Source organism: Fistularia commersonii, chromosome 31, assembly GCF_037954325.1.
Source record: "Fistularia commersonii isolate RoL2024-O1a breed Wild chromosome 31, RoL_Fcom_v1.0, whole genome shotgun sequence".
Lineage (NCBI taxonomy): Eukaryota > Metazoa > Chordata > Actinopteri > Syngnathiformes > Fistulariidae > Fistularia > Fistularia commersonii.
The window spans coordinates 7,925,535-7,952,600 of NC_141314.1; the positions used below are offsets into that span (position 1 = coordinate 7,925,535).

Genomic DNA, 27,066 nt, shown 5'->3' on the forward strand with positions numbered 1-27,066 from the left:
AAGAGCTTGATTGTGAGGCCAGATCCAGTGACATCTGGGTCGACTCACTTAGGCCGCCGCGGCCGCGCCATCGATACATGGATAGATGCCCAGGCTACAACTAAAATACGGCAACTTACAGACGACCGTGCCACAAACTAAATGGGATCAGTAAAATAAACATATACACTGTACCCTATCCAAGAAGTAGAGATGTGATCATTTGGATGGCATTCAGGGATATATTAACCCTCGCCCGACTCTTTACGAACCCCCTGCAAAATGTGATCAAGCCACCATCGACTCTCATACGGCACACTAAATACTTTTGGATAATGGTAACGTACAGTAAATGAGTAAATTAAAAATCATATTTGCGTAGATACTGGGCATCATTGAGCGCTGGGTATCACAAAAAAAATAGACACTTTCACAAACTAAATAGCACAAAGTGGACAGTATTCATGCTTACGTGAACGGCACCAAAGTGGAACAGGACATGTATGCTGGGCGCAAGGGGATCAGCTGCTTCTCTCCATGAACCAATCAACATGAGGAATGGAACAACATGTTCAGTCGGCCAATAGCATGCAGAGTACGGATCTACTTGGCCAATCTCTTTCCGTAAGAGATCTTGCGTGGTAGGAGCGAGAGTTTGCGATGCAAAGCAAAGGAGATTTTGTATTTTATTTATTTTGTAAAATGAATTTTAGTTTAATTTTACTATATTTTTGACTGTTTTTGTTTTCCTTCTTATGCTAGAATATGGCTATTTCATCCCCTCTAAAAAGTTCAAATCTGCAAAGTAGCGAGGGTCCACTCTAAATATATTAAAAAAAAACAAACAAACAATAAAAAATGGCATCGCCAATTGTTTCTGTCTGTGCACAGTATTATCAAAATGACAGGCCTTATTAAGATATTATTTTTTTCTTCACTGTTTGTTCTTGTTTTCCCTTTCGCTAATGAAGACCATTAGCGGACCGATCTGACTAACAAATCTGTCTTTCTGTTCCAAGGACCAGGAGTTGCCTCTTTATAAGCACAACAGTGTGATTTGTGTAGCCTAAATGCTGCACTAAACATCCATGGCCATATTAAATGCAGTCAACACTGGCGTGCTTAAATAAAGTTTTTACATTTCTAAAATGACTTCAGTCTATAACAGGGGCAATTATTTTGGCTGGCGGGCCACGTTTCTCATTTAATCTTTACGTGCGGGCCAATTGGGTATCATGTAAATTGAACAAAATGAAAATTGCATTTAAATATCTAAATGTTTTGGCATTCTATTTCAACTTTAAAACCATCAATGATCATAAATGTACTGACATTATTTTTGTATGTAACCATCCATTCAAAATTCAACAAAAGGAAAAAACAAGGTAGTTTCTAAATTCAATATCGATTGAAAATATTCAAAGAAAATTGTTTGGCAGGCCGATTAAAAAGCCGTAAATTGCCCAGGTCTGGTCTACAAAGAACATATTCATCACCCGTTTTCACTTTCACACCTATCAATTTTGTTTTGTTACACAGCGGAGGAATAAAAAAGAAAAATCTCGCATGGCGTACAAAGTGGGTCATTGTGAGCTAATACGTGCATAAAAGAAACATCAAAAGTCGTTTTTATTTTTAACTTTTCCTCTGATATGACAAACGACGCTAGTCAAAATCTTACCTGACCCAGCATTTCATAAAAACTGGAGCGGAAGAATCAGAAATAAAAAAAAACAACAAAAAAACAACAAAAAAAAAACCCAACAAAAACAGAGAGAATTTGGTGTTTAGAAAAGAGTTCGGTTTATGTGTGTGACTGTTTGACCGCTGGACTTGAGCCGCCTGCGCACGGAGTAGTTAATGGGGTGCAATAGCTGTGAATATGGGTGAGCGCGGAGCTGCCTTGTATATAAGTAATGTGGGGCGAGGGGGCTTTGGGGGGGGGGGGGTTACGGCAGCGTACTGTAAGAGGGCGCTTGACTGTTTGTGACTGCATGCGGGGCTCGCCGTGGAAGTGCTCGGGGTGGGTGAGTGTATGCAGTGCAGCGAGGGAGGTATGGATATTAATCACCAAGAGGAGCATAGTTCTGTGGCGTCGGGCGGAGATGGATGGGGTGTGAGTGCGGTGATGTCACCCTGATAAATGGTTCGGCCATGTTGGCCGAGACGTGCACATCGCCTCTCATTTCAATTAGTTTCTCCTCGCAGAGCAACACACGCCGGACTCACAATCTGCAGGTTGCACGCTCACGGGCACACGCACGCTGGCTTCAAACTCAACCTCCCCGGAGCCCGAACCCATAGCACGCCTCGCTAACAAGATGCGCTGATCTGTAAGAATAGAGTGTGGCTACTTTAATTAATCTAACTAAATTGTGACAGCAATTTTGCTTTCAATCCCATCAGCCAGTCACTCATTACCATTCACATTATCTGCCAAGTGCACTGAGTACATCTACAGCCAGCACACTAGCCAGTGGGAACTGGCAGAGTGCGGCTGTGTTTACGAACTAAAGACTGGGCACTGCCTATGTGTTTTCCCACAATATCAATTTGATGAAGTGCCGGAATGATGGCAATGTGTGCAGTCGTTTGGGCCAATTGTAATAGCATGAATTTACTCTCTGATGAGGAAAAAGGTAAAAAAAAAAAAAAAAAAATTGCACCAGATGTGATCAACAGTCCTGACATACCGGGTTTCGAAATAAAAGGTCTAATCTCCAATCTAGCTGTTTATACCCTGGTTCTTAAAAGCCTGACACCGCCAAATAACTGAGCCAGAACTGATTTTTAAAGTGTCTGCTACCTATAAAGGAAGTGCTAAGCCCTGTTTTCAAAGGTCTGATGTAACTAACCAGAGGCTGTAAACCTCATTTCAAACCTGTGCCCGTCTTCTGTGAACTTTAGCATCGCAAGGATTTGGACTTTCATCTTAAGCCCTTGCTGGAGTACCTCTCAATGACCATCTGCACCTTCTCATTTTCCACCTCTCCCCGCTTTCTTCCCTAACTGATATCTGTCTCTCTTGCGACCCCCTGCTCCTTCATACCAGGAGGAGGATCATCTCGGTATAAGCTCGGGCAGGCCGGGCTATTTGAGGCTGAACTAGGCTACACGCCGCACATTGTAGCACTAAGTTAGGGATTTAATCACGTCCTCCCGGGGCTCCATCTGAACATCAGTGGATGGTATCTCTTCATCTGTCTGCGAAAGCACCACGAGGTTAATACCAACCCAATAGAGGGGCGTGTGTGTGTGTGTGTGTGTGTCAGTGTGTGTGTGTGTGTGTGGGTGGGTGGGGGAGGGGATGCCACCGCTTTAATTAGACCCTTTTTCACAATTTTCATTTTACATATAAAAGCCACTTTAAAGGTTCCTCAAAAATCCAAGGCGGGAGAAAAAGAACAAAGTACTTGGGCTCTGTATTACAGAGTAATAGCTGAAGGGTAAGATTTACAATCAGAGATGTAAGAGATAATTGTGTGTCAAAGCAGAGAGCCTTCTGTCAAATGGGATTTTTTTTTTTTTTAACAATCAAACGGAACTCTCTGTGAAAACTCTCACGCATGTGGGTCACGGTACATATTAGCATGTTGAGATACGCCGCGTGCATCTACATGCTTTCAATATATTCGTATTGGTTTTAGATCATTCATAAAAAAAATAAATTAAAAAATCGGATAGCTGGAGGCGATGCATGTTGGTGCTCCGACATTAATGCGAAACATGGATAAGACATTTCTACGGAACGGCAATTTGGTTCGTGAACGATGCTCAACAACAGGGGAGAATTTGCTTCCTCGATTTCGCTACTTTCGTCAAAACGCGAGGTTTGTAAAAGCGCAGAAGGTATTAGCTTCTGCCTCGTAACTTCCCTCGGCTCGCCCGCCTTCACGTATCCCTTTGTTGTTGATATATTTCTGCTTCAGAACACTGGGGTATGAAAAATGGATGAATACCTTCCAGAAGAGTGTACTAATAATTACCATAACATTGTTACAATAGTGCCTCTCATGTATCGTAGGGTGGAACACAAAGGCCGTGCCCCGTACAAAAAACACTTGTGCCCGTGTCCGAAAACAGGATGCTATTATTTTCTTTACTTTTCTTGCCTTTCAAGTGTTATTGAACTTGTTTCCAGTAGGGGTCTCGATGAACAGCTGAAGTGATTCCTTTTTTTTTTTTTTTTTTTTTCATTTCACTTCATCACTCCTCCTTTTAATCTAGCAGCACTAAAGAACTAGGCTCCAACAGCAACAACAACAAAAAGGTTAGATCTCGCTTTCTGTTTCATCTCGGCCTCCTGTGATCCCGAGGGACGTCTCTCTGTGCTCGTCTTCGCTGCTCGGCGATGGGAGATTGCGCCAGGACTCTGTTTGTTTGGCTTTCTTCCATCTCCTCATAGGGCTGAAATCTGCCTGACAGTTCGGCAGCATGTCTCAGGCCCCACAGGAGCTACCGTCAGATAAAATGTCACCGTAGCTTTGTTCCATGCGCCCTATAGGCCGGCCAGACGTACTGTACACCTGCGAGCCCGAAGTCCGAAAGCGCAGAGCGAGACGGGAGGGAGAGAGGAGCCGCATTCGGCCTTGTTAATTCCGCTGCCCTCGATGCCACAGTTTGTTAATTGCTTGCATTTTATCTTCATTGACAAAATCAGCTTTGATGGACAATTCAATTAGGGCTTTAACCCAAGACATATGTGAGTAAACACCAAGTGAAACACGGTTCATCTGCAATACAAATTAACCCTCCTCCTCCTCCTCCTCCTCCTCCGTTGCGGAAATACACAAGTGGATCGGAGTTCTTCCGTATAGTCATAGTCAGACCCTAACTTAACAAAACAACTTCTGAGACTTGAGATGCCAGCAGTGGTTCATTATCCTTTTCTTTAAAAAAAAAACAAACAAACAAAACAACATCATCACCTGAACCTTTTGTCAGAGCGCGATGCCTCTTCTCGCCATTTCCCTAACGAGGCCGGAGCGAAGACCGGTCCTCTCTCGGTCGAGCGCGAGGGCGTTTGCCCCTGTCAGGTCCCGTTAAGTCAGCTCTCTGCGGTTCACGTTTCAAAGAGCACAAACACACTCGTCCCAAAGGAGCTCATCTACGCGCCCTCGCCGGCCCCCGACTCCCCTAACTCCCTCAATAAATTAATAAAAGAAGGAGCAGCTCTTGCAGGTAATTTGATTAAATACGACAACCCTGCCTTAAAGAGCTTGCTGACAAAGCAAAATGGGACATTGTTGGAAGAAATTGTCACCGTGCTCACACTGGACCCCTCCTGGCCCGCCAGTGTTACCCTTCCACCTCTCTATCAGCACCGGCGTACTTTGCTTTAAAAAGAACTGTCGTCAGATGGAAAATGCTATATGCTCCACAGTATTTGGCTTGTCAGTCACCTAATTTGATACAATCCCCACCGGATCTCCTCCCTTAATTGAGTTTCCTTTGCTTCCATTGCTAGCGGACGCTAATGAGTTTGTATGTCGCGACTGCGGCTGCACGGGCCTTTGGGCTTTGGGCTTATCCGGGGCACGCGCTCGTACTTTTGGACCGACATAGCGTAAACGTCGTGTAAAACAACAACGCGGCTGCAGAGAACAAAACGAATCGTCACCAATCGCGATGAGGGAATTGTGAAGGCGTTTTATAAATAAATACATCGCCGCTGCGTTCTCCAGTTCCGCCGGAACTGCGAATACCGTCGTCAAAGCGGCGCGATCGTGTATTTCATTGAATATAGAGTTCAGTGCTTATCCTGTTTCCTCGCGGTTGAGAGGGCCGGCTAAAGTGAGGACGGATGTATTGAGCTATGACGTACGAACGGGATGACAAGTCATGCCGGTCGGAGGGAGAACCGCTCATTATACAGATTGCTCGGCGGTGGTTCTGGGTCATCGAGACCAATGTCACCGCTCCCCGGCCAGGCCTCAGACTTCACTGGCTTCGCCCACCGTCTCCGGGCTGACACACTTGTTAAGTCTGGAGCTGTCAGAAGCAGTTAAATGAGCGGATTAGAGGCCCGGCCGGGATAATCGACGATAATCGAAGGAAAACGGGCGTGGTTTGATGAAAGGAGGAATCGCGAATCTTATTAGCGGGACATTTATCCCCAGTCGATGCTCTGTTTTGCCCTCGGGCTCGACGATAGAAACACGGCGAACGGCAAACAGGTGTATAACAAAAATATTGTCGGTTGTGATGATCAAATTACAGCTCTTCAATTACCCAATATCTGTCGCTTTACTTGAGCATCCGCTCTCCGGCTGTGCTTCGGATAATGTCCTTCAACGTCTATTAATTATCTCTGTGGCGCGATTCAGACATTTCCAGATGATAATGTTTTATCCCGTATAAGACTTAACTGCTTTGCAATGGCACCCGCATTTTGGAAACAGGTGGTTAACAGCTTTTCCTGTCACAAGGTTCGGTCACCATGTCGTTCTGGAGTCTGCGGCGTCTTTTTTTTTTTTTTTTTCCCAGCTTTAGCTGTCTGTGCAAAAGTGGCAGGCTTGCACCAAATTAAGATCTCGAGCCGAGCCTTATCAACCCGCCTGCAATTCTTGATTCCCTCCACTGGATTGACATTGGGGAGTAGCTCTGAGTGGCAGACTCCTGCTCTATTAACACATGGAGAGGCAGCATTAGTCCCACATCTGAGCAGTATTTATAATTACCTGTGCAATTCATTCATTATTTAGCTGAATAAGGTGGCACGGTGGCCAAACATAAACTGGATTTGAGACCTCATTTGTTAAACTGCCGAATAGATATGGCTTCCTGGAATCGTCATTATGTATACTTTTTTTTTTTTTTTTTTGGCTTCAGTCACATATAAAACATTTGGACCACGGGGATCTGGGATAATGACCACGCACTGAGTCATATCAAGTTTAAAAGTGTCTGCTGGTAATGTGGGCAAACACAGAAAAGCATTCTTACTGCACTGTCTATTAAGTCAAAATTAAATGTAAGCATGACCTTTCTAAGCTGCTTAATTCAGCCAAATTGGCTCCAGATGAGGCTAATTTAGCCTTTCGCCACATAGAGGGTAATGGGAATTAGCGCCGCGGTGAAACCAGTAAACGGCACCGGACACAGACACAGACACGCGAAAACGTGTTGCCTTTCAAGCTGGAAAAGGTTGTCCCTCGCCTCTTTTATAACATGAAATATTTTACCCCATGGAAACTGCCGTGTTTATTTTCACCCCGTGGCTGGAAGCGCAATCATTTAAAAATAAACACAGTGTGAATAACAACACATTTAGAATTTTATCTTCTCGAATAAAAAAGAAATGTTATCGTGAGAAGAGCATGCCATTATGCCACCAAATCATCATTAGAGCTGTTACATAATTGTCTGCAATAAAAGGGGGTGGATAACCGGGCTAGACCGGTGCAAGGCAGCCCCCAGAAGTATCGATTCAGATGCGATCTCTTCTCATTCAACCATGATTCCACTTAGACTTCAGAATACCCCGTCCTCTCACACGCGTAGAGAGCGGATCCGCTGATCGCAAGCACCGTTGGAGTCGTCCTGGCGGTATCCTATCATCTCACGAGCTGGATATATGTTGACAGATCACATGAGGCGTGTTCTTGGTTTGAAAAAAACAAATAACAAAAAAAAAACTTTGCAATGCTAGATCTCGTTATTCTGACATTACGGTCAAAGTGTTGCACGGCCACGCGGGACGTAAGGAAAATGTATGATAGGCAGCGTACAGTCAGTTTTGGGATCTGCCACTTTTTGTAGTTCAGCTAATATAATCTGTGACATTGAGTTTCTGCCACTCGGGAATCCATATTCAGTTTAATTCCTGTCAAGCATTGTTAACTCGTTTATGGTTACATTTAGCACCAGATAAGCTGCCTAGGAGAGAGTTAGAGAGCCCGTGGCTCCTTGGTTTCAATGACAGCAACACAGGAGTCATGCGGGGACAATGGATTCAATTACTATGCAATATGTATCGTGCTTTCTGCAGAAACCATATTTCTGATTTTATCATTTATTTACGGAGGTTTATCTGAGTGGCTATGTGTCTTGCATCTGCACACACTCCACTATGCATATGTGTAGTTGCCGCCATGTTTACATTAGACTTAGTTCACTTGTAGCCGATTTACTGCTCGAGCATTTGTACTTTCGGTTTTCTGTTTGCGGTACAGATTGCTGTTGACTTAAGGACAACCGACTCCGGGAGAGCAAGTAAAAGCCTAAAAATATGGCATTGTCGCAAATATAAAGCGGTTCGAAAGAGGCGACTCGCGCACCCCCGTCGCACAGCGTGAAACCCCCAAACCCCCCAAAAAAAGACCTTTTTCTTTGCTCCACTTTGAGAAAATGAGAAAACATACTTCCAGACCTGAAAGTGTGCTCCAGTGACCCAGAAACACATATTTCTAATTGTTCTAAATGGCCTCTGGGGCTTCCTCCGCAAAGCTACGATCTCTCCACAATCAGAACCCAGAACGTAGCCAATCAGGATACACAGGAAAGCCTGATTGAATGTGATGATACCCTCAGGCATGGGAGCTCTCCCTGGAGCAGACACATCCAAATGCCACCTCCACATTTGTCTGCTAGTCATGTTTTATGAAGCCGAACAGATACAAGCGCTTGTGCACAAACACATTCTTGCACCCACACATATAAAAGTCAAACACCCTCAAAAGGCTCTCTTTGTTTACCCTCTCCCCTTGAACACTGGCCCCCTGTGTATCATAGACCAAACAAAGGCGAGATGGACTGCCTCTACTTTTTCAAACCTTCTCCTGACTAGACAATCTAATAATACCAGACTGTGGTGATGCTGCAAGGTCACCTGTGGTCCAAGGTCACCGTGTGCCGGATCCACAGCGAAGGAGGCGCGGAAAAAAGCGAGGGACGGAGTGTGTTTGTGCGCGCGTGGGCGGGGGCGCATGTTAAATTACAGTACGGCGGAAGGGATGTAATCCTACACCCACAAGCTCATCGAGTTACACCATAAAACATATCTAATTGAAAGTGATAAGGTCTGTGCCTTTTAAAACCTTTAAAATGTGGCGCTAATAGTTTGGGACTCGGGGGAACAAACAAGCTCGGAGGAGGGCTGGTACTTAAGATGAGATCCATGCCGATGCTGACGAAAAGCCAATAAAATAGTTTAAAGATTAAGAATTGGTAGGTACTTATCTGATCTTATCGTGGGCAAATGTAATTTGAAAACAGAGCCACAACCTCTTTGGCAATGTAGCCCGGGCCTTTGGAATGATAATCTCTATAATTTGGAAAATATTATCCACTAGAGTCCACGCTATCCGTTTTCTAGGGGACATGTCAGAAGCTAATTGTTGAGAATTGAGTGATTGAGCTGCATGCCCTTCGCCAGTCCCAGAAGGATAACAGCAACACGATTAGCTATCAAACACTCTTGGAATTCAGCTGGAGTTCCCCCTGACTTACCCCAGCCATAATATTGTTCTAATAATTGGAGCTCAAAGGCCATCAAATATCATGCTGGTTTGTTCAATTGATTTAGACGTGGTGAATGAGAAAAAAAAAAAAAAAAAAAAAAAAAAAAAAGGAAAACAAAACATGAATTTGCAATTTTTCTCTCTCGATAATCGGCGCGCGCCGCCTTCTGTAGTGTTCTCAGAGTGGGAAACTGCCAAAGACAAAACCGCTTTGTATTCCTCTGATAAAATTCATGTTTACGGGCAGTTTGAGCCTTGACAAGACAATGAATGCCAACCGTATAAACAACTAAGGTGTGTGATGTAGCTCAAAGTTGGTATTCGAGACTCCTCCGGAAAAGCCCTTGGAAATGTCTGCGAGGCAAGATGGGCCCCAAATTCTTTAAAATGCAAACCTGTAAAGTTATTGTACTGCATCCATTATAGCGGCGGATGCAGTCGTTAAAATCGTCACCACCCCTTCGGTCCTTTCTTCAACATTTTTATGAAGTTATTTATTCATTTCCTAGGGCAGAGCCAAAGTCACAGGAGGTGGAAAGAACACCAGCCACATCATGTCATGGTTAGCAGGGCATAATTTGAAGGGATTCTTTTTAAAAGTACTCTTTTGAAACTGAACAGTTGACGGAGCAGGAGTGGTGCGTCAAACGCTCGCTTGCCACTTTCGGCAGCCGTCACTGCGGCACTGAAACGATGAGAGCTATATCACAGCCCATCAGTAAAGGCGGTGGATTACTTTTTGTTAGAGCCTGCTGACTTGACACACAGTGGAGCGAGGTTGAATGAAGGCAAGCCGCATTTCTCGATGATGTTGAAAATAGCGCTGATAAAACTGTAATGGGAGTAGGTTAAGGGTAAAAGACATTCATGAATAATATCATGGGGACGGTGTGCAATAAGGGTTGACTAAATGCTAACAGTGTGTCCTTACGTCTTCTTGACCTGGACGGGGGACACGACGTCATTTGTTCGCATGTCTTTTGATGCATTTTTAAGAACCGGATCGGTTAAGTGGGTAACGGGTCGTCGCTAATGAATCCAAAAGTAGAAACTTGTCAAAACAAATCAACAGAGCAGCTGCACACATTATTTGAAGAAAAATAATCAGATCACTGTGAGCGGCATGGCGGCGCAGTGGTTAGCACATCCACCTCACAGCAAGGAGATGCCCGGTTTTATTGTTTAATCATAAAAATAATTTATACATTACAAATCCCTTACATACCTGCGAATGACAAACGTGGATGGTTGTTTCTGGTCTGGTGCGGCTCTATATGTGGCCCTGGTCTGCAGAGTGCAACCCTGAGTGCAGGATAAGTGGTATAGATTACAGCAGGGGTGTCAAACTCATTTTGGTCTTGGGGCCACATACGGCTTAATTTGATGTGGAGGGGGCCGGACTGGTAAAATCATTACCTAGAAGTAACACTAAGTCTAAATTTTTCCTTTGTTTTAGTGTAAAGGAGGTAAATAGGTAAATTATAAAAATATGTCCATGTAATCAACTGTTCCTCTAAAAAATACACAACAAATTAATATTAAAAATGAATATTAAAAAAAGAATTGATGGAATGGCACCCTAAAAATTATTGTTGAGTTAAAAGAGAAAATCTTGTCACTTGGGAAAATTTGCCACTAGAATTTATTGGAAAATGGATTGGTAGCATGTAGAAGAGGAGGTATAATGTTCACAAGGCTAATGGTGGCTTTTCTGGTTATTAAATCAATTTTTCCTGTTTTTTTTTTTCCTCCATCATTTTTGTGTTTTTTATAGAAACAAGAAAAGAAAACATCGTTTAACAGTGTCACTAGACTTTTTTTTTTTCAGCAAAAAATAATTTTGTTTTCAAATTTTGAAGCAAAAAATACATTGCAAAGTTGCTCTTTCATTGTTTCTGTGCATGTTTTTTTTTTTTTTTTGCAGATGTATGTAAGAAAAAACACGTGGGCCGCACTAACACAAAGATTTGATTTCAGGCAGGGAGGCCACAGAATATTGTTCCAAGGGCCGCGAGTCTGAGACCCCTGGATTACAGTATTTCAGGAATATATATCCAAAAGGCACGATATTTCTCCCTACTCAATCATTTATAAAGCACGGAACATCTCACGGAGCTGCGTACGGAGGAAGAGGCGAGATTAAGTCAAGAGAGTTTGTCTGAGACTTCACAAGGCACTTTAATTGCTCCGTATAAATGTGCTATCTAGCGCTGCAAGCCTCCTCCCTGTTCCTCATCCTTGGTATACAATATACCCGAAGGGAAGCATGAATAATAAAGACTTCAAATGACAAGCACGCAGCGGGGTTAATGATAAAGGTCAACTTGCCAGCATGCAGCCAGTGAGTGTAAAGGACAAGTGGCATGGGGTCATAACTCACATGGGCTGTTGGCCAATGTATGGGGCAGGACCCACAATACTTCCGAACCATAAGAGAATTGCCACTCCGCAGCCACTCTTCCCACAACAGCTGCCATAAGCTGCGCTCATCACTGATCCTTTTATTGGCCCGCTATGTTGTGTTTGCCATGACGGAAACTAATGCAGTTTGAAATGGGGAAATACCGCAAGGTTAATGTGTTGGGTAAAGGCACGGGAGCCAATGAGGCCTCAGAGTACGAATAGGACGCCCAGAGATTGCAGGTTTTTCAGCTCTGCACTCGAAGACGCGGAAGCGACGCTGTTGAAAGCAATCAGCGAAAATATGGAGACGGCACGTCCGGGCAGAGGTTTGATCAGCGGGTCCTCGGAGAAAAGGTCAGTCAGGATCTCCAGCCACCGGCTCCAACAAGTAATACACAATTTATCATCACATTTCACTTCTAATATTCATGAGGAAGTGGCACGACAGCAGCTGATACTCATGATATTTACAAGAGTCCCATTAACGTCTTGTCTGAGAATAAAGCTTCTTCTCGCTCATTAGGCCATGCGGCTGATTAGATACCTCACCCGTGCTATTAGGAACCTATTATACAACTGACACTACAAAAAGCATTACTTATAAATTCAAATTTGGCTTATTAAAGCTTTAAAAATTCAAATTGTTATAAATATTGCATAGTGTTAATTGGCCTTATAGTAGGACTCGTGTCAAATACCGCTGTAAGGATGTTAGTAGTACAAGAGCTTTCATTTCAGTACGGCCGATCACTCGATCGGGTCTCATTTTTATTTTTAAACGGAATCGCAAGGAAAGTTGCTTGTAGATAACGCTCGATGTTTAGAACCTATTTATTCCTTCAGTAAACAAATAGAACGCCACCAAGAGATGAAAACTAAAATAGATCTATCTGTGCAGCGTGTATGAAGCGCCAACATTGTATTTTGGAAAATTAGGGAGAATTTCCTGTGCTCTGGAGGTTTAGAGCTGACTTTGCCTTTTGCCTAATACGCCAAAAGAGAGCATTTGAATTCATAAAGCTTCGGTTTAACCTGATTCCCTTTGCACGACACGACTGCATTTGTTCCTCTTTAATTTTCCACGTTATCCGGAGGCAAAGCGTGTCAGAAATTCTACCTAGATATGTCATTTTCGGGGGAATCGTAAGACACTGAACTGTTTAACCTTTGTAAGCTGCTTTGCCATGCTGTAACTTCATTTCTCCCTTTTGGATACCCAAGTTTGTTTTGTTGCTCTTGTTGCAACTGAAAGCAAATTAATTGAGAACATTGGAATTCCGGCCGTGGAGCTCCCTCAACGGGTTAGCTCAGATGAGCCGCCCTCCTAGCGACATTAAATTAATTGTCCAAGATTGAAGGAGATTCTTCCTGTGCTTGAAAAAAAAACAGTGTTACGCGCCATCCGACTTATTAACGGGTTGATATCGACTAGGCCGAGATCTGCAGGTCGGGATACGCGGGCAACGGATCGGGCCATTTTGTCGGAGGCCGGCGATAAACGTTACTGATTTTGTCATTTGGGTGAAAAATGACAAGTAGCGATTATACGTAAGTACCTCTGGCTGTGCAACAGAGCCTTTCCAGATGTTTCCAATTCTCCGCTCCGGAGTAGCCCCTCGTCACTGCGCTTGAAAATAATTCCGGGTGCGGAGGAGAGCGAGCCGTCCCCCTCGGAATCACCTCCAACGGAGAGGATGGGATTTCTCAAGTCCGACCGCCGCCGCCGCGGCTCCTCTCGGTACAAACTATTAGGACATATTCCACTTCCGTTACACACCAAAGAGGATTATGTTCCTGCATAAGCTGCTGTTATTGTCATCAATTTGCTTACCGCTGCCCTTCACCGCTGGATAATCTGCTGGATATCTGTCTTCGTATCATTTTAAATTAGCGCTATCTTCAAAGCTGCGTCTTGTTTAAGGCCGATCCCCGGTCACATTTGCAACCACGCTCCGACTAAGACGCGGTGACTGTACAACGTCCCTGGGAACTTTCCCACCTCGGACCGCTCGGAGATACACCCACTTTCGCGGCTCATCGCGGCCCGTTGTTTCTTTGTTGTTGTTTTTTTTTTGCCGTTCTCAGCGGCGTTGCATAATGTATTACCATAAAATGTCCACCCACCTTTGCCTTCGCCGTACCTCGAAAGGCGACTCTTTGTCAACCCCGCCCCCGCATCATCACTAATCCAACTCACAATTGCCCTGCGAGCTCTTCTCCTCCTCCTTTAACCTTGCCAAAAATCAAATACTCACTTTCTTAAGACCCTCCCCGCACTCCGCCTCTCGAGTAACGCTTTGCGATGGCAAGCATGAGAAACGCCACCCACACATATGAGGACTGCTGACCTTGGAGTTAAGCTTAGCCGTGGCTATGATTAATGCCTCTACAAGACAAGAAGCAAGATCTTCCACCTACTGGGACACTATATATCTTCTTACACACATCACTCCTGTCTCAGGATACACCTTATGATGGACAACTCCCCAACAGCCGTCCCAGCACTGCGTGTAATGGGGCTTTAATTGTTCCCGACCCGACACAATGCCACAGGAATGTAGTATAAAAGATAAGGTTCTGGGATTTCATTCATTTTTCTCCTTCTCTGAATGATCAAACACGCGGCACTCGGCTAATCTGTAAGTGTACATGCCGGCTTCCGCGCGATAAGGATGTTACCTGTGCCTATTTTGCCTTGAGGAAGAAGAAGCGCTTGTGTGTTTTTGGTTGTGAAGTTACAAATCCCTCAAGGACAAATGAACAAAGAAGAAAAACCGTGCTACCATTAAGAGCAACCGCACTCCCTCCTAAAACAGAGTACAAAGCAAAAGAAAGCATTCAAGCAATGAATCACCGCAGACAGATCTTTGAAGCAACATAAACATGAAGCCCGGTGCAAGTCATGAGAAGACTTCAGTTATTCAGAAACACAAATTTTCAACTAAGTATATAATTCATCTTGGTGTTGTCAGCTTACCCCAGCATGGGGTGGATGTAGGAGGACTCGGGAGTGATATGTGCGGTTGACATTTAACTAATTTCGGGCCATTTTTCAAACAAAATAGCAATCTGCGGTTCCCATTTCCTCGACTTCACTGTTTATTCATGACAATTTTTAGTCTCCGGGAGTAATTTACCCCAGTATCGCTTTATTATTTAGTACAGAGTCAATTGAATTTCCCATTTTACTCTCTTGGGCATACGAAGAAATTCACTGTGATTCAACGTATAACACGATTCTTCAAATGCATTACAGCTAGATATCGCCTGGTGATGATTTGAAATAAAATAGCTGATGCGCTGTAAAACGATTCATTAAAAGGTCGAGAGAAAGTTGATATTACAGACTTGCTAAAACCAATCTTTCTTCCGCCGTAGCCCCTTTTGCACGGTAGGAACTTTTTGCAGCTCCTATAACCATTTCGGGAACTAGGCAGTTTCTTGGTGCATTTAGACAGCGCAGGAATCAGGGGCCGTGAACCTCGGTTCCTAGAAACGTTTTAGCTCCAACTCCGAGGCAGGGTATTTGTACGGTTCCGTGACACCTCAAAAACCAAAGGTGCTCAGCGATCGGCGGCGCTCGTAAGTCACAGGCGTGACCGGATCCTTTTTGCGGTGAGACGATTTTTAAAAGCAACGCCGTCACCTGTTTTCCCGGGACCCGCCGAGAAACCTACCCACAAAGAGGTCCGAGCATAACGTCAATATTTTCGCCAAAATAAGTACAGAAATAGCAAGGATAGGTTTTTTTTTTTCCACCGCGCGGTGTGAAAAATAAAAAAACACTTCAAGTTATTAGTCGTTATTATGCTTTGGCACGCTCGGCTCTCCATGTCCGTCTCGCCTTACTGTTCCGTGCAGTGTTTTCTTTTTTTTTTGGAGTGCTGTGCACGTCGCAGCCGCTTGTGTCACATCGGTCCCTAAGGTGGTCCCGTACTGCCTGTGCCAACGCAACACTAAAAAGTTCCCCCGGGAGGAGGGTAGTGCCTAGAAGGAAATTTGAGCTGAACACTTCTTAGAACTTTTCCGTCTGAAAGGGGCTTATTTCGTTACGATTGGGATAGAACTGTATGTTTGATGATAGCTCTGCAACAAGCTGAGCCCATCCTGTAAAAAGAATTCAACTTCAAAATAATCTGAATTCAAATACATGAAATATTTATGGCACCATAACAGAACTGTTTGGAAAGGTTTAGTTATTAGAATAAATACAATACACCTTGACTCGCATTTATTTTCTTTTCTTTTTTTTTTTACAGCCCATTTGATGCGTACTTCCATGAAAATGTAGCACGTCACACAAAAGCCCCTGTGTTGGCGTGCAAACATATTGGGACGTGGCTCAGGGCAGAGAGATGAAGTTGAGCCATTGGAAGGGGGAAAAAAAAAAAAACGAAGGAAACTGTGAAAGATAAGTTAACTGACTGAATCAGTAATACCTGCCGCTGTGTGTGTGTATTGTAGCAACAATTGCCTGTGATTTACTTTATTTTACTGTCACATTCACTTTTCAGTGGCTACTTGACAATGAATAAAAAAAAAGAAAAATCGTAAAAATGGGGACGTCTGAAAATGGTTTTGCAAAAATTGCTCCCCAAAATGCCATTTCTCTGTGTGTCATTCTCAATCAGAACAATCAAATCTCAACCAACACATAGAACTCTGTTTTTTATATACTATACGACTACATACACTACAAATGAAATGTATTATGAATGCATATAAGCATGTAAAATAGTCTCCAGTTATATTGGGCTTTCACACATTGCTGTTTCAAAATGTTTCTTAACTGGATCACATTCACCCATTCACACACACACACATATACACACCCACACTCTAGCACGTATGTGACATGCGACGTGTGAATGGTCGAATGTCTCTATATAATATGTGAATGAGGGCGATGCCAATGGTTTTATATTTCCATATGTGACCCCGCGATCGACCGGCGTCCGGTCCAGGGTGAACCCTGCCTCTCGTCCAATGACTGATGGGATAGGCTCCCCTGCGACCTTGGCTGCAGGATAAGCAGTATAGATAATGAATGAATGAATGAATATTTACACATGTTAAGGATGCAGAAACCGCTTCACTGAACACACATCCTCCATCACGAACAGTAAAGGTCGAAGACTCAGCCATGACTCGATTGCCAACGCGGACGTAAGACGGGCACTTTTCTGCGCTCTACAAGCTGCCATCTTCAGATGAAGAGCTCCAGTTTTATACGAGATGCGGAGGATCCCTCGACACGATGTCTCTCTGATGTCTTTGTGATGTATATTTACTGTACTGCAATTGTTAGGATGGTTTAATTTAAGGGCAGATACACAGAAAAGCTTGTGTGGTCCCACAATGGGAGTTGCTTAGAAATATATATATATGTGTCACACCATACTAAAATACATTAAATACCCAAATAAACTGCACTACGTGACAAAACGGTTCTTCTTCATGTTTCTTTCCTTCACAATTCTCGTTCCAAAATATTCCGTTTACGAAACAAATGCCTCACGCAGAATTTCTGTGAGCAGAATATAAACTCCAACATTTAAATGAGAAATGTGTTTCAGGGTTAATGCCGCTGCTTTGCTGGGTCCATATTTTACATCGTAATGTTTGCTAAACGTGTCCCGTGGGGACAAATGAAGATAAATCTGAATTCTCCACAGCTGCAGAAAAAAAAGAATGACTGCATGATAAATTTGCCTCGAAAAAAAAAAAAAAAAAAAAATCCCACCATTCCAAATATGTTTTGTTTTGTGAATCAAAGGTGCACTTTGGTAACTTGAAAAGCTAGTGCTGCTCCCTCTCCTCCAGTAGTACTGCTTTGTACTTCTAGATAGGGAGTCACTCCAGCAAGAAGGGGCAGATCTCCTTCTGTTTGTCTGAACTTCTCTGTCTCTCAAAAATAAAAACCCAGCATTGGAGGAAAAAAAAAAAAAAAAAGAAACTCTTAGTGGAACATTTATCTGCAATCTTATTCTGTAGGTCACTAAAAAAAAAAAAAAAAAAAAAAAAAACCTGGGGAGAGCGACGGACAGGGTGAGATGGTAAACTAACGCAGAAATATCACTAAAATAAGATAATGGGAGCTTAATGTGAAAGTGGATTTAAAATGTAATGCGGTGATAACTCTTGATTGCATACAGCAAAATAAGAGATTTTGTACACTGCCTTGCCTTGTTCTACCCATCTCATCAGCTCCAGTCATGTGGCCAAACCTAATTTAAAACAAGAGTTTTCACAGTGAAATGTCTAATTTTCAGATCCCTTTTTTTTTTTTTTTTAATTCAAGTAATCATAAGTTTTTCAAAAAAATGTTGAGAGCCACATGTTAAAGGGTAGTACAATATCTGCCGCCTGAGAGTCACTGAAGCTCGCCCAGAACCCTCAGGCGTCTCCGTGACTTTCTGGAGAGCATCGTCCTCCTGCCGCAGAGCAGATCAGACCATCTTATGAATCCCCGACAATTCTTTCTCAAACGGGAACCTCAGTGCAACTTCTTATCCGTTGCACAGTATCTGGAGAATCGCAACCGCAGGAGTTCATTCATGCGTTTTAATCAAATTCCATTTGATTAAAACTATAAGGGCGGTCAAATTATCTTATTCTTGTCAATTATTAATGCAAGTGAGACGACCCCTCCGACCGCTCATCTATCACGGGGATTTATCTCACGTGACGCTTCGCCATCGGTTACCGCCAAAAGAGCATGTCCGACAAACCGCCTCAGCAGGCCCAAGCTGGGATGTAGGTGAGATATATGCTCCTAAACAGACCGGAAGATTGCATCGGGCCAGTGTCCCTTAATGAACACACCCTTATCTGGGCTATAAACCCGCAAACATGGCACACACTGACTAATGCCCCGGCCGCGAAATTATCGGGCGGGCCAATGTGGGGAAGGATCGTATTGCTGTGCTCCTACGAGATGTGAATCCGGAGCGAGGGCCGCCTTGCGCCGGCACAAAGACCGCGCCTTGCCACTTCAGAGTCTGTTGGAAGGCGACATTCGAAGAAAATATTAAGGTGCGTATGTCGCTATTATTGTGTCAACAGGTGGTTTCTCATTGTCGTCAATAGAGCGGGTCTGACAGGAGGTATGACGGTGCTGAACGTGAAGAACACGAACCGACGCAACTGGAAACATAACACCTGCAGATTCCCGGGAAAGATTTAGGGGAACAGAATTCATGAATGCTGTCAGTTCTCCGCTCACAATTTTTTTGCATCTTTCTTGCACTTGGTTGGTCTTTCTCTTTTTTTTTTCTTTTTTTTTTATCCACAGAAGTCCCGACCGGCCGCAGGTGTTTATATTTTGTTCCAGTGCTGTAATAAATCTTTTCAACACTACCGGAGAAGACATGAGGATTGGTTATTATGCTGAAGTTGATTTTTTGATGTTTTTTTTTTTCCCTCTTGTTATTACATCATTCAATTATTATTGATATATGGACTATTTTGGAAAAGATAAACAAACGTTTGAGTGAAATAAAGGCAAATTTAACTCTAACCTAAACCTTTAAACATGTGACAGACTCTGAAAATCAGAAAGATGTATCAAATTTCACAATATCTCTGAACAGTGCCTTCCAAAGTCAAAGACTGTTGAGGAACGATCCGGTGGGACGATGAGGATAATGATGAACAACAAAAACATTTTAAATACTTCAGTAAAATAGGCCCAGTGCTTTTTTGCATGATACCTCTGACAACAGCTGACATACAAACAAGAAAACACAGATGAAAACACAAGTCACGTCATACTCGACATTGGGATGTCTTATATAACCTCATATTAACGCCTTGCGTTTACAACACATAAAGTCTATTTCAATATATTTTAAGGCTGCACATGAAGTGTGCTGGTAAGATAGACTGTCCAAACCAAATTAAATTTTCTTTAATGCATTTTTGTTATGTGTCCACAAAGCACACGATTCAAGGCTAGTTAGGATATTGTGGAAGAGTTTACCGATTTGTTGTGCCCGAGGTTACGCTTAGGACCTTGCATTCAAAACAGGAACTCATTATGAGCTACTAACATGGACCACGAAGACACCAAAACTGCCGTCTCACACCAAAAAATGTCCAGAGGACTTCGGTTGTACTCGCATCTCCACTCGACAGTTCAATGCTGACCTTTCCACCTGATATATAAATCAACATAATGTTTTATTTTGCTCAAAACACAGCGGTGAGTACAACTGAGGGGTCGTTAAATATTGCAAGGGCTTTTACGCTGCGAGCGTGTTCTTCCGATGACAGGGCTATTTCCACTGAAAATGCAATCACAGGCAAATTCATGAAAAGGTAATAATATTCGTGTATATTACATGAGAAAGAGTCATGGTTCCACGTTGTTGAACGGCTGTGTCACTGCGGTATTTCTGGAGCTTCGCCCTCCTCAGAGTCCTTCCAATTTTCAGTTTGAATCAATAGTTTTAAATAGTTTCAAGCTTGAAAGGAAACATCATCTTGGGGGACGGTGCAAAGCACTGACAAAACAATAGGCCTCTCTCAGCCCTGTCTTGCAAAGCCAGACGTTTGTTGCAGACTGTCAAGCGAAAGGAGCTTAAGAGTTAATTTCCTGGCAGAGATTTGTTGGGGAGCAGCATCAACAAGCTGCTGCAGACTGGAGCATGAAAACCATTACTTCAATTCTTCACTCACTGACATTAATAGGATGAATAAATGCTTTTGTTTTGCGCTAAATTTCGATGAAATCATCCAAATGGCAATAAAAACAAGAAAATACCCATCTCCGCCTGCCTCCTGATAATAATAGCAGGCAGAGAAGTCACTCCGTTGTCATGTTTATTCTACCTACTTTAGCAGAATTCCTCTAATCGGTACCAAGCTTGTATATCAGACGACAGCCTTTAAGAGCTTTCGGAGGAGACGTTTGCGATATAGGGAGACTTTCGTCATCTCACATTTTGTGTTTTAACGTCTTTGAGGAACATCAACACGTGTGACGACACACAACCTGTACCGCGAGGGTTGACCTCTCACGGGCCAAACGGCAACAGTTGACACAGCGAAACAAATTGGTAGCCGCGTTAAACCGTAGTGTTACACAGAATTCGGAACGTACAGGGCAAATCGAATTAGTTTGTCTCTTGATTGATGAAGCATGTTCTCTCTGAGTGAGAGAACACCAGTCAACCGCTTAAATTATTCACTCTTTTATGTTTTGAGGAAATTTGTTCATTCACTTTGTATCTGATATCATTTATTCATTATACAAGATACTCCCCCCCTGACTGGGAGTCATAACCGGCGCTCGGGGTACGCGGGTCGGCCGGGAGGCGGGGTTCGCCCCGGTCACCGGTCAGTCACGGCGCCACGTATTGACAAATACAATTCGGCCGCGATTCTACCGCACGTTTTTTGGACCGTGAGAGGAAATCAGAGGACCCGGTTCGCGGGCACGTGAAGGCACCGCGTTCGGAATCGAACCCTCTTACCGTGAGGCGGCGGCGCTCCGCCGCCATGCCGCCTCATCTGATATTCTCTTTAAATTTCTTAGTTCCCTCTGGCGGCATTACCACCATAATCTGGCCTAGAGAACGGCAGAAGCTGACTGGAATGTAGACTTGTGATCTGGCTGACTGGGAGGCATTTATATGCAGCCAAAGTGTATTAAATTGCATCAGGATTTTCTGCGGATACAAGAAACGTGAAATGAGAGTGAATGGGGTCATGCTATTCATAGGCTTTTCCCAACAGGAAGCATCCAGATGACATCAGTAATACTTTTTAACCCACATGCAGCACAGTGTCTGGGTCAAGAGACCAAGAGTGCACCGGGTGCCGCTCAGTTTGCAGTAACAGTCGGCGGTTATACGACCACTGCATCATATAGTGGAAAAACAAAGTAAAGCTAGAAAAAAAAAAAAAAAGAAGTTTACGATACAGTAAGTTCTGCCCTGCAACATCATCGGCGCACAGCTATTCGATGATTCGCCGCAAGGAGCACTTCAAGTACCACCGGTAATTCAGCAGAGACAAAAGTCACTTATCACACATACAGTAACTCGGTCGATACCGGGGCTTTTGTGCGCGTCATGAAGCAGGTTCGGGCTCCTCTGATTGGACCCGGACCTGGATGACCTGGCTATATTCAGCGGTGACGGCGGCGCGGGCTATAGAAAGCGGATGATCAAAAAGATATGGGAGATATTATCAAAGGTTGCAAATAAACCTTATCGCTGGGGGTGCGGCGGGTCCTACAGTACCGACGGCGCTTGACCATTATCCTTTTTACAGCAGTCTCACCTTGGGTTTTGGCAGGAGAGTAGCCTTTGTTAATTTTTAATGCATTTGGAAACTTGTAATTAAGCACCCCCCTCCCACCCACCGGTCTGGGAAATTGACATGCTCTGGAGAGCCAGTGAGTAATTATATTTGTAAAGAGCAGTGATACAAGATACTCCCCCCTGACTGGGAGTCATTACACATCATTAGAGAGGCGTGGCGATGAGGTGTATGCATGCGAAGTATGTGTTCCGACCGCACACACGCACGCACAAATGCAGTATATATTGTCTCTTTCTCTGTATCTCACGCACACACACACACACACACTTTCAAACAGATCGATTTCTAGAAATCCAAACAGTCTCTGGTAAACAAACCGTTCTTACGGTCACGGGACGATCCAGACGGGGTTAAATTCAACCTTGATCATTTTGGCGATAATCGCACTGCGGTGGGTCAATAAGTGAATACAGATTGAATCTAAAATTAATTCTCATTCATCTGAAGAGTGAAAGGTTAAGATATGAAAGTTGCAAATAGGGCCTCTGGAGAATTGTGGCCCACCCTTTGAAGCAATAATTACCATTACAAGCTGCGGGGCGGTGATAGCACGGCGGCAGGAACTTAGCGGACTCATCTTTAATTGGAACAGGAGTGCCGACGACACAACGCATCGTAGTCTCGGAGAAAAAGTCGTGAAAGCATCTCCCCTCTTCACCGTTGTCACATCTCCTCGCCGCGCCTCTTTCAATTTCCCCCTATTTTTTTTTCAAAGAGTCTACATCTTCCGTACGCCCGCCGGGAAACCTCGCTTAAATATCAATCGAATCCATTCTGGCTCGACTTTTTGGAAATGCCAAACACGTCTGAAATCTATATCTAATTAAACTATAAGTGGCATCTTTCAATATTTCTGCCTGAGAAAACTTGAACTAGTTTAAGTTGAAGAGGGGCTTTAACGCGGAAATAAATACGCAAATAAATAAATTAAACTTATGGACAGAGCATTAATTTCTGACATTTATAGTGATTCCATGCCAGCCGATTTGCTGAAACTGGATTGTAAAAAGGTTTTCACGTTCCGCAATGAAATGGATTTAGTACAGATTTGTCTGCTGTTGCCTTTTGTTTTTTTGTTTTTCTTTGTTTGTTTTGTTTTGTTTTGTTTCGTTCATGACATTGAATTTAAAAGAAAAAACGATTCCGATTGTTGTGTACGTTTCAAAGGTTTTTTTTAATTTTTTTTATTGAATTATGAATAGCATTGTCAGAAAACCGGGGGATTTTATCGGTGTCAGAAAATGAAGTTTGACTTGCCATGTCTGCTTTCATTTTTTAAGTCGTTATGTTATGTAATTCATGCTGTCTCTATTATTCCATTATTTCTTTTAACAGCCTAGTGAAGCATGCGTATGTAAATAAATATGCATTAATGTACTCATGAATTTAAGTCTGTCTATCTGTCTATTTACTCAACAGCCTAATTAACACGAACAGTCCCAATCGCAGCGCGTTTTTAGGTCAAAGGAAACACAGCATCTGCCGCTTACATGTGACGTATAAACGGTTAATTTACTCTTCTCTTTTGCTATTTAGACGAGATTAGCGCAGACACAGCGAGTGACATTAATATTCAATAATAAACGCAAACGGAAATAAAATGAAGACATGTGATTTTGATTTTCATGTTGTGAGAGCGATGAAAGATCTTCAGACAGCTTAGTCTTAATTGCCCATCGCGGTCTGATTTCTTTCTGGCCTGTGTTTTATTCTGTTTATACGAGTGCGTCTGTAATAACATTCAAAGCCGTACCATGGGGAGATTATCAAACCGTGCAAAAGCAACGGACATTATCGCTGAAGTACATGCATCACTTCTTCGCTGCCCCTTTTTCGAAGCGGCTGCCGGGGAGCTCACCAAGAGAACGGTCGAGTGTGTGAGCGTGTTTTGTTTGCACAGATTTGCTTTGGCGTCTCGCTATCTGTGCGACGTATGTGCGAACACTTGTCCACGTTGCTTCAGAGCGTGTGTGTATGTGTGTGTGCGTGCATGCAGAATGACATTTAGTGAAATGTGTCAGTGAGAAAAGAAACATCTGACTCATAATTGAAGTGCCATGAAAGAAATATAATCATGAATCCGTACTAGGTTTACGTGCCGGGCTTCATACCAAAGCGGGGTAGGACTGGATGCCACCTTACCACCCCGAAGGCCGATTACAACCCCAAGAATGATACTGAACAAAAGTGACAGAGGAAAACACAGCATGCAATCCTGATGACAAAATCGATAGGCCGGAGCACTCTCATCTCCATCAAAAACACACTCTCGGGATGAATGTAGTTGTCTCTCTATTCTTCAACCGCGGTCATCATTTCAATGTCATAAAGGATAAAGAGAGCCTTTTCCTCGCTCAGCTTGTTTAGACATGTTGAGTCATCTGAGCAGCAGGGTCAGGCCCAGAGTTTCTCAGAGATAAAACGATGGATGCATTGACAGATACGCCTTCTGTTTTTCACTGTGTTTTCAACAGTAAGACCCTCTGTCTTGTTTGGTCATGACACCTTTATTGCCTTTAGTTTATACAGTGTATTATTAGCATTTTCCAAAAGCCTTCATTTTTGAATAAACGAACTGAAAAAATATATCCCTGGAAGTAAACAGAAAAGTGAAAGAGTAATAATATTTTTCTTGCATCATCCATTCTAAGTAAAAAGAAAAAAAAAAGAACAAAACAAAACAACTGGAAAGTGATTATTTCCCGTCCCCTTTTGTCAGTGGTGGCATTTCAACCGAATATTGATATTTCATTATCGTCTTTAGTATTTTATCATCGTCTTTCATTTGCCACGAGATCACCACTGGAATTATCTTGTTTTTTGGGCCTTCCCGTTGGATTCTATCCACCGGATGTGTAATAGAATTTGGAGCCTCCATTTTTTTTGCATGCAAAGCTTCCCAGCGGCACATAATGGCCATATCTTTAAACACCCATCGACTTTGTGGGGCCAGTGGAGCAAGCGATACGTACATCGCTAAAACCCTGTGTTGTCTTAAGGAATGATAATTTAATTTTTTCAGACTTTTGAAATGTTATTTAATCATATAGACGATATATCCATGTTATATCCTCTGTCTGCGTCCAAAAACATGCAGCGGGTTAAATAGAAAAACCCGTCCTTGGTCCATGGCCAACTCTTTCACCACAAAGGGTATTCAAACTGGCAAACCTTTTAACTCTCGATGGCTTTCCTTCACTCTCCTTCGTAAGAACATTTATCTCAGAGACAAAATCACTTATGCGCTCATCCGGGTAAGTCGGCCATCGTAACGCTGCGGTGCCGAGACAACAGCCTCGCCGAGGCAAAGGGCACGAGCTGTGGTTTTTAAGTGTTTTAACCAAAACACGCCCAAAACGGTGGATATTTATAAAGCCTTCAAAAAGGACAACAAAAGGTTTCAGGGCAGATTTGATTTCATGAAAAGTGGAGAAAATGAGCACTTTGGACATTGATTTAGAGCATCCAACTAGGGCCAAAAAACCCCGTAACCGCATGAACTGTGCTTAGCATCCATCCAATAGAGCCTCTATTATTTGATGGTGTCCTGTTAAAATAATCAGCTTTAGAAAGAGTTAATGTCTCTATCAGTAGAAACTAAGCTGGGAACAGACAGAGGCCGGAGCCTATCCCTGCGGTCATTGGGCGAGAGGCGAGGCTCACTCTGGACCAGTCGCCGTTCAATTCAAGCATTCGCATGTCTGAGCAAATTAGATTCCGCAATTAAACCGCTGCAGGATTTTGGAAAGCGGGGCGGAGAAACAGGAGGACCCAGAGGAATCGAACCAGGAACCTCTTTCCTTTTCATGACCCTTTTCGTGCAACATCTGCCGCACGAAGCGAATCTAACGTAGGCCTCGCTTCATCCGCCTCAAGGTGTTTGTGACAACTTGCTTCCTCAAATACATTCTCACGTTGATTTGCAAACACACTGATTTCAATTTGAGTCGTACAAGTTTGGCTACTCATGTAGACACAGCTGCAAATGTGGACTTACAGCATATCGTGAAAATCCATACCGGAATGTCGCTGTGCACTTAAGAAAGACGTGTGAGCGAGACGGTACGGTTACACGCTATTGTAATTGGAACTTTTTATGGCATTCTGTCTGACTAGCACAGGGATATTTGCATGCAAATAGGTCTGAAGGGTGTTGTGAAATGCTGATTGACAGACAAATACCCAAAACATTGTGTCCTTGGCAGGTGAAACAACCAGACATTTCAATTATATTAAGTCCAGTCACTTTAGTTCAAATCTTCTCAGCAATTGGAGGAAAAAAAGGAACGCTGAAATTTCATTTTGCATTCAAATGGTTCGTTACAGCGTAACCACTCTCAAAGTTGAAAAAGAAAAAGATAAATAAAAACATGCGAGGAAGAAAATCAGCAGTGTCGAAGAGATGGATGGAATCGGTACAAAGCTTTGGTAGTGTGCTAACAAACTCCATTTTGTGTTGCTGCAGCTGTTTCCATGGAGCTCCCTCTCCTTCTCTTTTGCTATCTCTCTCTCTCTCTCTCTCTCTGTGCCTCTCCAACCCCCTCCGACACACACACACATTTACACATTTGAAAGCGGATTCAGCTGTGTGAGTCAATATGCACCCTACAACAACTCAGCGTAAGACCACCTCGTTCTTTCTGTCTTGAAAAAACATCACACCCTTCACAGATCACCCCCCCCCCGCCTCCACTCCCCGTCCTAATTGCAAGCATTTTTATTTTTTTCTTAACCTCAGTTACGACACCCCAACCACCTTCAGCTCAGCGAATGACTGACATTTTAAGACACTGTCACATTCTCTAAAACCGCAGTAATAAAACAATGTATCTGACAAACCGGAGTGCTCTTCGCAGCTTGCTGCCCCACAATGTTGCTTTTTCCCTTGGATGGG

General features: G+C 43.3%; 1 protein-coding gene across 2 annotated transcripts in view; it reads right to left on the minus strand.

Annotated features, from left to right (window-relative positions):
• Positions 1 to 27,066, minus strand: part of nlgn3a (neuroligin 3a) — a 114,966-nt gene that overhangs the window by 48,811 nt on the left and 39,089 nt on the right. The window lies entirely within an intron of this gene.